This window comes from Bos indicus x Bos taurus, chromosome 2, assembly GCF_003369695.1.
Source record: "Bos indicus x Bos taurus breed Angus x Brahman F1 hybrid chromosome 2, Bos_hybrid_MaternalHap_v2.0, whole genome shotgun sequence".
Lineage (NCBI taxonomy): Eukaryota > Metazoa > Chordata > Mammalia > Artiodactyla > Bovidae > Bos > Bos indicus x Bos taurus.
In genome coordinates this window covers 2,679,046-2,691,030 of record NC_040077.1, presented here as the reverse complement: position 1 = coordinate 2,691,030, position 11,985 = coordinate 2,679,046, and the positions used below count along the sequence as shown (strand labels likewise).

The following is an 11,985-nucleotide window of genomic DNA, read 5'->3' as shown; positions in this document are numbered from 1 at the left end:
AATTGTAAGTGGAAAGACACTGACCAATAGCATAGGAAAGAGGGGCCCAGTCCAGTGAGCAGAGCATGAACTCCAGAGCACATCACAGTATAGGTTTGTCAGCTTTGTCACTCAGTCACCATATGCTCCAAGCTGCCTAATTGATTTGTGTATTAAGAAATTCATTTGTAAAAGGGATTTACCTTCTTTGGAGGGGTTGTTGTGAGGCTTGAAAAAATTGATACATGCTATGTATATGTATGACATATATACTTGTTAGATTATCCAGGGTAGCTGTGCTTGAAGAAAGTCTCACAACTGGCAGCAAGATGTGATGGTCTATAATGGTGGCCCACAAAAATAAATGTCAAATGATATTTTTGCTATTTATTAAATTGGTACATTTTAAAGGCATTCATTTAAATAATCTCTTTGTCATGCACATTGCAGTGATCAGACTTCTCTTGCATATATAAGCAGTGTTATTACTTATGTGCTATACAAATAGTTGAAGGTTAATTAGCAGTATAACTAAATAGTAATGCTGACAGTCTCCTTCACACAAATTTTTAAAAATCTTCCTCTTTGTAAGAATGTGGGGTTACCACAGAGAGTGCAGTTTGGCTCTTGAACCATTAATCAGATCAGGGATAACTGGTGAGGAGTATAAGGACCCTTTGCAGACTTTGCAAGAAAGTACGCATGACCCAGGGACACCCAGGTGAAATACCAAGAGAGAGGGTGGAGTCAGGGGGTCCTGAAGGACATGAAGGGAAAGAATCTTAGGGAGCAAGAAAAGTTCAGAGGCTGCAGCCTGAACCCTGAACTTCAAAGATAAGGAGACCTTGGGACTAAGATTAGTTCATCCCTTGTTTTTTCTAAGCATGAAGAAAAAACATGCTAAGCATGGCCCCAGCTGGGGCCAAGCAGTGTGATGGTGGTCTAGTCTGACTTGTGCTGGTCTCTCTGGCTAAAGAATTGAGATGGGGGTCAACCATGTAGAAAGCAGCTTCTAACCCATGCCATTTCCCCTGCACTACCAGGAAGCCTTTAGAGGGGCCTTTCCAGGTGTGAATCTCAGTTGCTCTCTCCTGTGTTATTAAAGAAACAGTCTTGAGAAGAGTGAAGTGACCTTTTATTGACCTTGAATCCCATCTGCTATGGTTTGATGACAAACAGAGAGTGCAATCAGTCTTTATCTGCAAAGGGTTAACCTATTTGGGTCTGTGGTTGTTAGTCTTTTACTTTAGATGTTGAACAAAATCCATCATTCTTTCCTTTTCCCACCTGAGCATCTTCTCTCTTCCAGGCACTCTTTTGGTTGTAGAGATCACAGAGATGTACGTCATCCTAGAATAGGAGGTGGCTGACAGTGTTACACACAAGGAGTAGACCGTAGAAGGCAAATGACAATGCCGGCAGCTAATCCCTGTTTCCACTAGAAAGTACGCTCCCACCTACAGAGGTGCCCACCCCCTGCACACCTCCACCACCAGCACTGTCAGTTTGTCAGGCTCTGGTAGGAGCTCTTCCACTTTCCCCTCCTCCACTCCTCCACTCCCTCCCTCTGCCCTCTCTACCATCTACTCTGCTCTCTCCCCTTACTTTTCTTTTTTGTCTTCTCTTATCTTTTTATATTGTCCTCTCTTTTCTGCCCTTCATTTCTTTCTGCTTTTCAGATTTTTGGTAGACCACTTACACTTGAATCTTCTACTGTCATGGAGCATTTTAAAATAACTTCTATTTTTTTTAAATATTATTATTATTATTTTTTACTTTACAATATTGTATTGGTTTTGCCATACATCAACATGCATCCACCACGGGTGTACACATAAAAAAATAAAATAAAATAAAATAAAAAATAAAAGAACTTCTATTAAATGTCATTTTTAATTTGACTTATTTATTTGGCTTCACGTTGCGGCATGCTGGATCTTAGTTCCCCAACAAGGAATCAAACTTGTGCCCTCTGCAGTGGAAGCACGTGGAGTCTTGACCACTGGACCACCAGAGAAGTCTGAAAGATGAACTTAGGGGACAGATGGGGAGGTCAAGTCTTCTTTCCCTGTTCCTCCTGTCTTCTCTATCTCTCCCTCCAATCCCCTCCCGACCCGGTTCTGTGTCTTTTTCCTTGGAACAAGGCTGGCCATTGTGCCTTCAGTTTACTTCCTCCCACCTGAAGCACTGTGGAACCATCAGTCATCTCCTAGGATTAGGGCCCACCAGAGAACAGACTTGGATACTGGAAGCAAGAAACCCCACACAAGTCTAAGTCACATGATCCAACCAGTCCTGGATAAGACCCTACACAGGGCATTTGGAACCAGATGCTAATTCGCCCATCACTGCTCCTCCTTGGCTCTTTGTGTCTTGAGGACACCACTCTATTGGGAGTTACAGGAAAAGGGGCAAGAAAGCCTGAATCATGCTGGAAAAATATCTTATACTTCAGATATTCACCCTGATTCCCTAAAATCATCAAAGGTGTCAAGGGACATCACAGATAAACCTGGGAAGGGAGAGTACATGGTACTCAAGGGGTTGCTTCGTTTTGCATCTACTGAGAATAAAGCAAGTAAGAAGGGGTGTGCTTGGAGGGAGGCCTTGAACTTAGTCTCTAGTGCACTGGTTTAAGATTGGAGGTAGGTTAATGTAGCCTCTGACTAGAGTCAATTGACTAAGGGGAGAAAAGATCTGTTACTGAACCTCATTAACCACAAGAGTGGGACAAACCCATTATTTTTCTTTTTTTTTTTTTAGTTGTATTTTCATCTTTATTGTTTTTTTATTACAATAATTTCCAAAATACTATGAATTTGCTGTTTTAATTTCTTACACAAACTAATCATTACTTTGGAAGGTTTTATATTCTTCTGAAAATTTTTTACATTTTGCCTTTAGGTCACATTTTCAAGTGACTGTTTTTTGAATTCACATTCTAGAAATGAACCTCTGGTTTTCCTCTGCTATGGTTGGAGAATAGACTGTAAGAGACTTTTCCTCTTTGGAACGTTTTGAGGTTTTCATCAAGGCCTAATTATGTAATCATATCAGATTTACACAAATTTTAAAAGTCTGATGATACCATGTGTTAGAGAAGATACAGTACTTAAAATCAAACAACCAAAAAAAGCTTTCTCTTCCAGGACAACTTTTCCATTGTTTTTCTGATTCCTGATTCCCTCATCTACAAAACTGGAGATGACCAGACAATGTGTAACTTTTTTTCCTAACAGTTTGTGGAACTCAATATCAAAGTCTTTCTGCAGTTCCAAAATAGAAATAGATTGACTACAGAGAACAAAAAGAAAGAAAGAAAGATTACTCAGAGGGTTGCAGGAAGTCAGTGAACAGAAAATGTGACATTTGGAATGACTTGTGTAACAGGATACTGGCAAAGTTAACTGAGATGGGAGCAACTGCTCTCAGGAAGCAAAGAGTGAACAAAGGGAAGAGTAAGATATCCAAGTTGGGCTCACTGTATGAAAGTCTAAAATCTATGGGTAAAGAAAATTTGGAGAAAATATTTTAAAACTAGGAAATTCCCAAATATTAGTTGTCATTTATAAACACAGGTGACATATAGCCTTGGCCTGGAAAACTCCAACAGTGGAGAAGACTGAGATGATCTAGACCTTGAAAAGGGACCCCATGCTGAAGAGGGGTTGTGGTAGGGTCAGAGCCCACTGCAGGTGCCTAGAGGGTGTCTGACCATCTACAAAGACCTGTGGGGACAGCAGAGAGGGGCAGTACTGAAGGGTCTGTAGCAGTGCCACTGAGATCTTCCTCACCCTCTCCTTCAACAGAATCCACAAACATGTCATCATAATACTCTTAAAGGGAAGCCATGTTCTCATAGGGCTCAGAAAACTCTCCTTCCTCATGCTCTCAGCCATGCACCAGAGAACAAAGGCACTGATGAGATCAGTGGAAAGACTCTAAGAGTTCAAAGAAGGCAGCTCCCCAAAAAGGGTTCCATCAACCAGGCAGGATTCTCTGACCTGTGGATAAGGAGGACTTTGCTCCAAATCAGGGCACCAGTGAGACGGGGAACAGAACTGCTTGTTCTTCAAGAATAGGCAGTGAGGCAAGGTTATGGTGTCAGGATAAGGACCCAAGGTCATTCTGAATACAGGGGAAAGAGAAAGGAGCCAGCATGTGTTGATGGGTATTACAACATATTGCACTCAACCTTTTCTCATGAAATCCTTACACAAGTCAGAGGTGTACTGATGACCAACTTATTTTTCACTTGAAGTAACTGGGCTCAGAGTTAACAAGCCTGAGATAATCATTAGGACTTGAAGTCAAATTTAAACTCTCTTTGGGCTCCCAAGTCTGTGCTCCTGAGCCACTCCTGGAGTCCCTTGTGCCTATGGCCAGATTGCTTCTGGGGCCTGGTAAGAGAAGAGCTTTCTTGAAGAGTGGGAGTTAGAAGGTTTGTTACCTGCCATCACGGAAGAGAGAACCAGCACACAGGTAAATAGCTGCAGTCAGTAGGAGCCAGTCTAGAATTACACCTCAGAGGCACAATATGTGTTGCAGCTCCTGAATGCTGCTGCAGGTCTGCTGGCTCACTCATTGACATGAAGATGCAGCCAGTTCCCCAGTCCCTGATGACTCTCCTCCTGAGGCTGCTTCCATTCCAGTGGCCACAACTGGGTTGACAGTTCCACCAGCTCCTTTGAAGTCTTCTCATTCAACTCCTTGGACACTTGGACCAGATTCATATGTAGCTCCATAAATAATGGCACCAGATTTTCTGTAGGACACCTTCATCATCAAAAGCGGCTTCCAGGCCATTTCCATAGGATCCAACTGCTTTTTGCAGGTTTCCATTTGTCTTTGCTTTCTTCTACTGCATGCCCATCTTCCCTTACCTACTACCTGCTAAAGCCCTGCTGACCACACATAAAACATCAGATGCAGAATAAATAGCCACACATAAGCTGCTAACTTGCTTTCACAAAGGCATAGGATCAAGTCCCTGTAATCAATCCCTTACTCTTCATCACTCCTAGTGTTTCTACTCCTTATATTGAACTCTGACTGATATTGTCACCATGCACCCCTGCAGAGAATCAGATGGGCACCAATAATGAAAGTCATTCATAGTTACTATAAAGATTTTAAAATATAAAATGCAAATAATGACCTAATCTAATGTCTAGCATATAGTAGGTCCTCAATGATGGTAGCTATCACTGTGTCATTAGGGAACTGGACTATTTCCTTAGTGCCAGGAGCTATTTCCACATGGATAGAAATACATCATAGTTTTTGGAACCTGAATATGAGATCAAAGACTCTGCACTACAGTTCCCATGATGAGGAGTTTAATTATGAACAATGAGAAGGATAATGCATCTGGATTGCTTGCAGATAGCTAATGACCTGACATTCTAAATATAGCTGCAGTTCCCCAACTGAAAGTCAATCTGCTCTGTGGAAGCAGACAGAAAGCCCCACTGCTGGGCAACATTGGTGAGAACAGCTAGAACAAACATTTTCCTCCTCTCCACTAAATGATAAATCACAGCTGTCAATGAATAAAACATTCAGTCTCAGAAATCAAGCAATGGATTTTTAAGGAGCCCTCCCATTTATCAGGTTGGCTATTGATTGCTTGTGAAAAGTCATTGCATCAGAGGGATAATGAATGGGAGAGTAGAGCTCCACCACACAAGATGAACTGGTTGATAAGCTTGCCTTCAAGAACTTGATAATATTTAAATGTGTCCCCTTTATTTAAAGAATTTATCATAAATATAACCACATGCCATTGGATTTACAATAGTTAATAACAGGTGTGTAAAGCAAGAAACAAATGCTGATTAAAGGAATCCAAGCCAGTCGCCCAAAAAGCACCCCTTACCCAGAGCCCTAGGCCTCTGATGGAAACATGATACCGCTTTCATATCAATAATGTGGTCCAGTCAGCTGTTGGGATTGCACATCTGAGAAGTTCCTCAAATCCTAGACAAATTAGATATTGTTTCATTCAGTTCCCCTTCCTCTTTTTTTTCCTTTTTTTTTTTTTTTTTTTTGGTCTTGGAACGTGATTTTACTTGTCTGAAGAGTTTAATGAGTTGGTGTGCTCAGTTCAGTTCAGTCGCTCAGTCGTGTCCGACTCTCTGCGACCCAATGAATCGCAGCACCCCAGGCCTCCCTGTCCATCACAAACTCCCAGAGTTCACTCAGACTTAAGTCCATTGAGTCAGTGATGCCATCCAGCCATCTCATCCTCTGGCGTCCCCTTCTCTTCCTGCCCTCAATCCCTCCCAGCATCAGAGTCTTTTCCAATGAGTAAGCTCTTTGCATGAGGTGGCCAAAGTACTGGAGTTTCAGCTTCAGCTGAACTTCATTCCCTCCAAAGAAATCCCAGGGCTGATCTCCTTCAGAATGGACTGGTTGGATCTCCTTGCAGTCCAAGGGACTCACAAGAGTCTTCTCCAACACCACAGTTCAAAAGCATCAATTCTTCAGCAGTCAGCCTTCTTCACAGTCCAACTCTCACATCCATACATGACCACAAGAAAAACCATAGCCTTGACTAGACGGACCTTTGTTGGCAAAGTAATCTCTCTGCTTTTGAATATACTATCTAGGTTGGTGATAACTTTCCTTCCAAGGGGCAAGCATCTTTTAATTTCATGGCTGCAATCACTATCTGCAGTGATTTTGGAGCCCCAAAAAATAAAGTCTGACACTGTTTCCCATCTATTTCCCATGAAGTGATGGGACTGGATGCCATGATCTTCCATGATCTTCATTTTCTGGATGTTGAACTTTAAGCCAACTTTTTCACTCTCCACTTCCACTTTTATCAAGAGGCTTTTTAGTTCTTCTTCACTTTCTGCCATAAGGGTGGTGTCATCTGCATATATGAGGTTATTGATATTTCTCCCAGCAATCTTGATTTCAGCTTCTGTTTCTTCCAGCATTTCTCATGAGGTACTCTGCATATAAGTTAAATAAGCAGGGTGACAATATACAGCCTTGACGTACTCCTTTTCCTATTTGAAACCAGTCTGTTGTTCCATGTCCAGTTCTAACTGTTACTTCCTGATCTGCATACAGATTTCTCAAGAGGCAGATCAGGTGGTCTGGTATTCCTATCTCTTTCAGAATTTCCCACAGTTTATTGCGATCCACACAGTCAAAGGCTTTGGCATAGTCAATAAAGCAGAAATAGATGTTTTTCTGGAACTCTCTTGCTTTTTCCATGATCCAGCGGATGTTGGCAATTTGATCCCTGGTTCCTCTGCCTTTTCCAAAATCAGCTTGAACATCAGGAAGTTGATGTGCTAGCGCATGTTTAAAAACTGGCTCTCACAGGGGGTGGGGTGGGGGGAAATCCCTTGTTTGTATTGTTTGCCACATGTGTGCTATAAGTATTGATACTTCCACTGTACATGACTTTAAGTATCAATGTGATATCACTGAACACAGAGTTGGGAAGAAATAGTAGCAATGGACTCTGTTGCATCAGTATGAACAAACTCCATGACACTCGGGTGCCATGTCCAGCACCTTCCTAACACCATCTCAGCGGTATTGCCTCTGTTTGTGTCCTGGGAGTCAGTTCTACCTGTAAATTAAAAAGTGGGTGGCTATGACCTCTACCTTTCCTGAATTCCATTTATACCATACCTTCTGCCAAGAAACCTTATTCTGTGTCTTATTTGCACAAAGATTCAAAAACATAAAAATTAAATGAATTGTCTCACCCAGGAAGGTTTGAACTACAAAAATGAGGATGTATAAAACACCTTGGCATTCTGAGATCAAAAAATAGTGGTGGTCTTTCCTAGGTTAAAAAAAAAAAAAGTAGACTTTTAGATGACTTCTGTATTAAGCATGGAGGATTCAACATGTGTGTCTGCTCCATCACTCTGCTTAACAGGGGTCATCATCCTCTTTGTACTCACATCATAAGAACTTCTCCTTATCAACCTAAACCCAGCTCCCTCACAGCCAGTCTTTTCTGGAGATAGATATTAACCCAGGGTTTAGATGTTTTTATTGTTAATGACGAATGCTCTAAGCTAGTGCTCTAAATTATCCTTATCCTGGAGTTATCATTTTTGAGATAGAAATGTCGTTCTAAGATATAGTAACTAAAGAGGTAATACAGCATAGTTGTCAAAAGTGAAAAATATACAGTTACCAGTTCTTGGATAATTACTTCATTGTATCAGTTTCCTATTCTGTGAAATGGAGATGAATTTAGTAATTGCATGCAGCAGATAATGTCTGTTGGTTGACCTGATAGACATTCCAAATTCTTGTTCTCTCTTATTGCAGTTCATCCCACTGGGATGAGAAAGAATCTGAGAAAAAGAAATGCATAGTTTTTCAGCCTTTCTTGATGAAAGGATAGCCCTATTGCACGGTTTTGGCCATAACATGGAAGCAGAAGTTTCCTTGCATCTCCTGGAAAGGGTTTTACTCTGTCTGATGCAGCCAGCAACAACTTATCCTTCCTGTCTTGAATCAAATGAATGCTTGTGGGAGCAGCATTAGTCACTGTGGGAGCATGGGGTAACAGGCACGTAGAAAAGTCCAAGAGAATTACAGAGAGCCTGGAAACAGAAGTCAGGAATACTCTTCAGATTTCCCAGATACAGGATGAAAAAAAATCCCTAACTTGATTAAGTCACTCTGTATCCAGGTTTTTCTCTTATCTTAGCATTCCTAATAATAGACTACTTGACAGAAATTTGTGGAGTTTATGTGAAATGATACTTGAGTGCTTAGCACACTGCCTGACAAATAGAAGGCACTACAGAGTGTACATTATTATTTATTACTTTCAGTCTATCATTATTCATATTACACAGGACCAATGCCTTCTACTACATCCCTGACAACATCTAACATGGCCAAGTGCATCAAGGTAAGGATTGCATTTGATGCCACAATCTATGCCTTGGAGGAATTTTCAGGTTTAATAAAGACATAATCATATGCATATATAACAATCTCAAGGCATTTAAAGGCAATGATTAACTGTATAAGCATTTGGTTCAGGAAAGCACTTGTAGGACTTCTGAAAAGGAAAGATCCCTGTGTGAGTGGTCCAGGGAGACATCCTGAGGAAGGTTGGTCTTACAGTGGGCCTGAATGGCAATGTCAGAGTGGGCTGCAGGTATTGGAAGTGTACACCGATGGAGGTTTCTCTGGGGAAACGTCCATAATACTCTAATAATGTCTGCCCAAAAAGGTGCTGTTGGCTCCTGCCAATCCTCTTCACCTCGAGTACTCATCCCCAGCTCCTGCTGCCCTTTTCTCCAGAGAATCACCCTTGGCTGATAGAAACTGTCTGATTGGGAGATTATGTCCCCTCCCATATGGGCAGCTCACAGCTAATGACCGACTGAGAAAAGTCTGCTCCTTCTCTAATTGCACTCTGTGGTCCAGTCTCCACTCCAGAACTCCCTGTGGGATCAGGCTGAAGTCAGACTCCACCTGCGACCACATCTTTGTTTAGCTCCATGCCTTGTTCTATCCTTCTTCCTTCATCTTCTTTCTCCTGAGATCACTCTCTCAACAAATCAAGTGCATGTGACTCTCTGTCTCAGGATGTTCTTCTGGGAACACTGACCTGGCTCATTGCAGATATTAAATTGAGAAATGTTGAGCAAGTGATTGGAGCAATAGTAGTTTCATGTACTCATTTGCTTATTCATTTGTTTATTCTTTCAATAAACCCATGTTGAGCAACTGCTGTAGGTTCACTGCACAGGCATTTATGAAGCAGAGCAAAGACATGATCTGTGTCTTCCACAGACTAGCAGATAAAAGTAACCATCAGTGTCCTCTGTCCATGGGACTTCCCAGGCAGGAATGCTGGAGTGGGTTGCATTTCCTTCTTCAGGGGATCCTCCTGATTCAGGGATCAAACCCAGGTCTCCTGCATTGCAGGCAGATTCTTTATTGCCACACCACCAGGGAAGCCCCATAATAGTAACCAAGCCACAGTGAAACAGAACAGGAGTAAAGTCATGGGCCAGAGGCACACAGGCTTGAGCTGAATGCTGATTTATTGCTAGCAGTGTCACCTTGAACCAGTCACTTAACTCCTCTGAGCCTCTTTATTTTCTTCTAAAAACAACAACAACAACAACTATTTACTTGGTAAATGATGGATATAAACAAGATAATGGATGTAATTCCCCAACTTATGGCTAGAATCCAATTATACTGGATGTCAGTACTAAGATTATAAGTCTTTATCTTGGGCTAAAGAGGAAGAATGCTCTACGTATGGGAAAAGGACAATATTTAGAAAGGGGATACTTCTATTTCTGGTTCCTCTATCTAAAATTATTTTGAAACTCAACCTTCAAAACCTTTGAAGCTCAACCCTGGATGTTATAGAAATTCAACTTGAATCTCTCCTCCTGCTCAGCAATCTACCTACACAAGATAGCTTTATATTGAGAAGAAGAAAAGAAGGGGATAAGGATGCATAGGAGAAGAAAACAAAAAGAAAGGTAAAGAAAAGAAAACAGCTATTGCAACCTAACCCAGGGTTTATGTCTGCTGATTTATCAAAAATTTCCTGGCAGAAGTGACCTTTCAGAACTGCCCTTGAATTATTCCTCTCCTGTGGGAGACAGGGATTCAGTGAGCCCAGTAGCAGCTGCCGTGCATAAGATGAGAAATTATTCTGAGCAGCTTATTTGCTGGAAAAGTGCTGATTTGGAGTCACCCCACATTTTGTGAAATATTTCCCATCTGTATCTTGGGTTCCAAATATCCTGGAAGGATCCTACTAAGTAGACCACATGGCTTGGATATCTAACACAGAGACTGGTATATAATCATTTTTGAACCTGAAATTTATCTAAAGAAGAATTAGTAACTTAGCCTTACAAAATGTTATTCATTTATTCTCATAACTGCCAAAAACAATAGTTTTTAATGCAAATGAAAAGGTGAGTTTCCTGCAATCACCTGAGAATGTGCTTTACTTTTTGCAAGGTATTGTATCAACTTGGGGCAATTACCAAGCCCATTTGTGATCCATCACAGAATCTGACAAAACATGGACATTCAGTGCGAGAGTCCCAGAATGCTAATTTGTAAACCTGTCAGATTTGTCACGGTGGTGAGAAATGGTGTTAAAATTGCTTTCAATGTCTTAATTAGTGGTAGCCTTCCAGAGAAATGCAATATCTCCAGCTCATTTTTCTTTTCATTTCTTGATTTTTTTTCAACAAGATTATTAAAATTTGAATCATGATGATCCTCAGAAAACAGCATGCAATTTAAGAATGCTGATGCAAATATGCTTGGGTTGGAGGGGAGCTTTTGGTTGCTTCAGAATGCTAACCAAAGAGGTCAGACTCTGTGTCCTGTCTTTTATTTTTACATTGACCTTTGGGCCTTAAACAGAGACACCCCTTGGAGGAACCATGGCATCTCTGGTATGGTAGAGCAGCAAGTCACTTAGATTCAGTGTGGAAAACTTCACTGTGTCATACCCACAGGTAGTAACACTATCATAGTTAATCTTTACTGGGCACTAATACACCAGGCTCTTTGCTGTAATAGACTGCATCTTGTCCTGTCTAATTGTTCCCAAAACCCCAGAGCATAGGTGCCATCAGCATCCAGATATTCCAGGTAAAAAACAGATTAAGATCAGTAACGAGATGCACCTTGATCACACAGCCAGCAAATCATTCCATTGCTGGAATCTGCACTGGTAGCTGCTGCTTTATCTTGCACTTGGAAAAAAGGTTCTGAATATCTTCACCGGGAAAGTAGATGACGACAGCAGGGTTCCCAGTCTCCTACAGGCCTTGGTCTTCTCTGAGACACAAATGGCTGGTGCCCACTCATCTCTGCCTTTTGCCAGATCTGATTTATATATACCTTTATGGGACCTCCATAATTCACCTTCAAGTTCTACCTTGAACATTTATTGTGTATTTTACATGCTGTTTTGTTGTCTGTCTAATCCCACAGAATTTTCTGCAGAGCGTATTAAGA

General features: G+C 41.3%; 1 non-coding gene across 1 annotated transcript; it reads left to right on the top strand.

Annotated features, from left to right (window-relative positions):
• Positions 1-416: 416 nt before the first annotated feature.
• On the top strand, positions 417-546 carry LOC113881717. Its single transcript, XR_003508126.1, has one exon. It is a non-coding gene; the product is annotated as a small nucleolar RNA SNORA19 (small nucleolar RNA).
• The last annotated feature ends 11,439 nt before the right edge of the window (positions 547-11,985 follow it).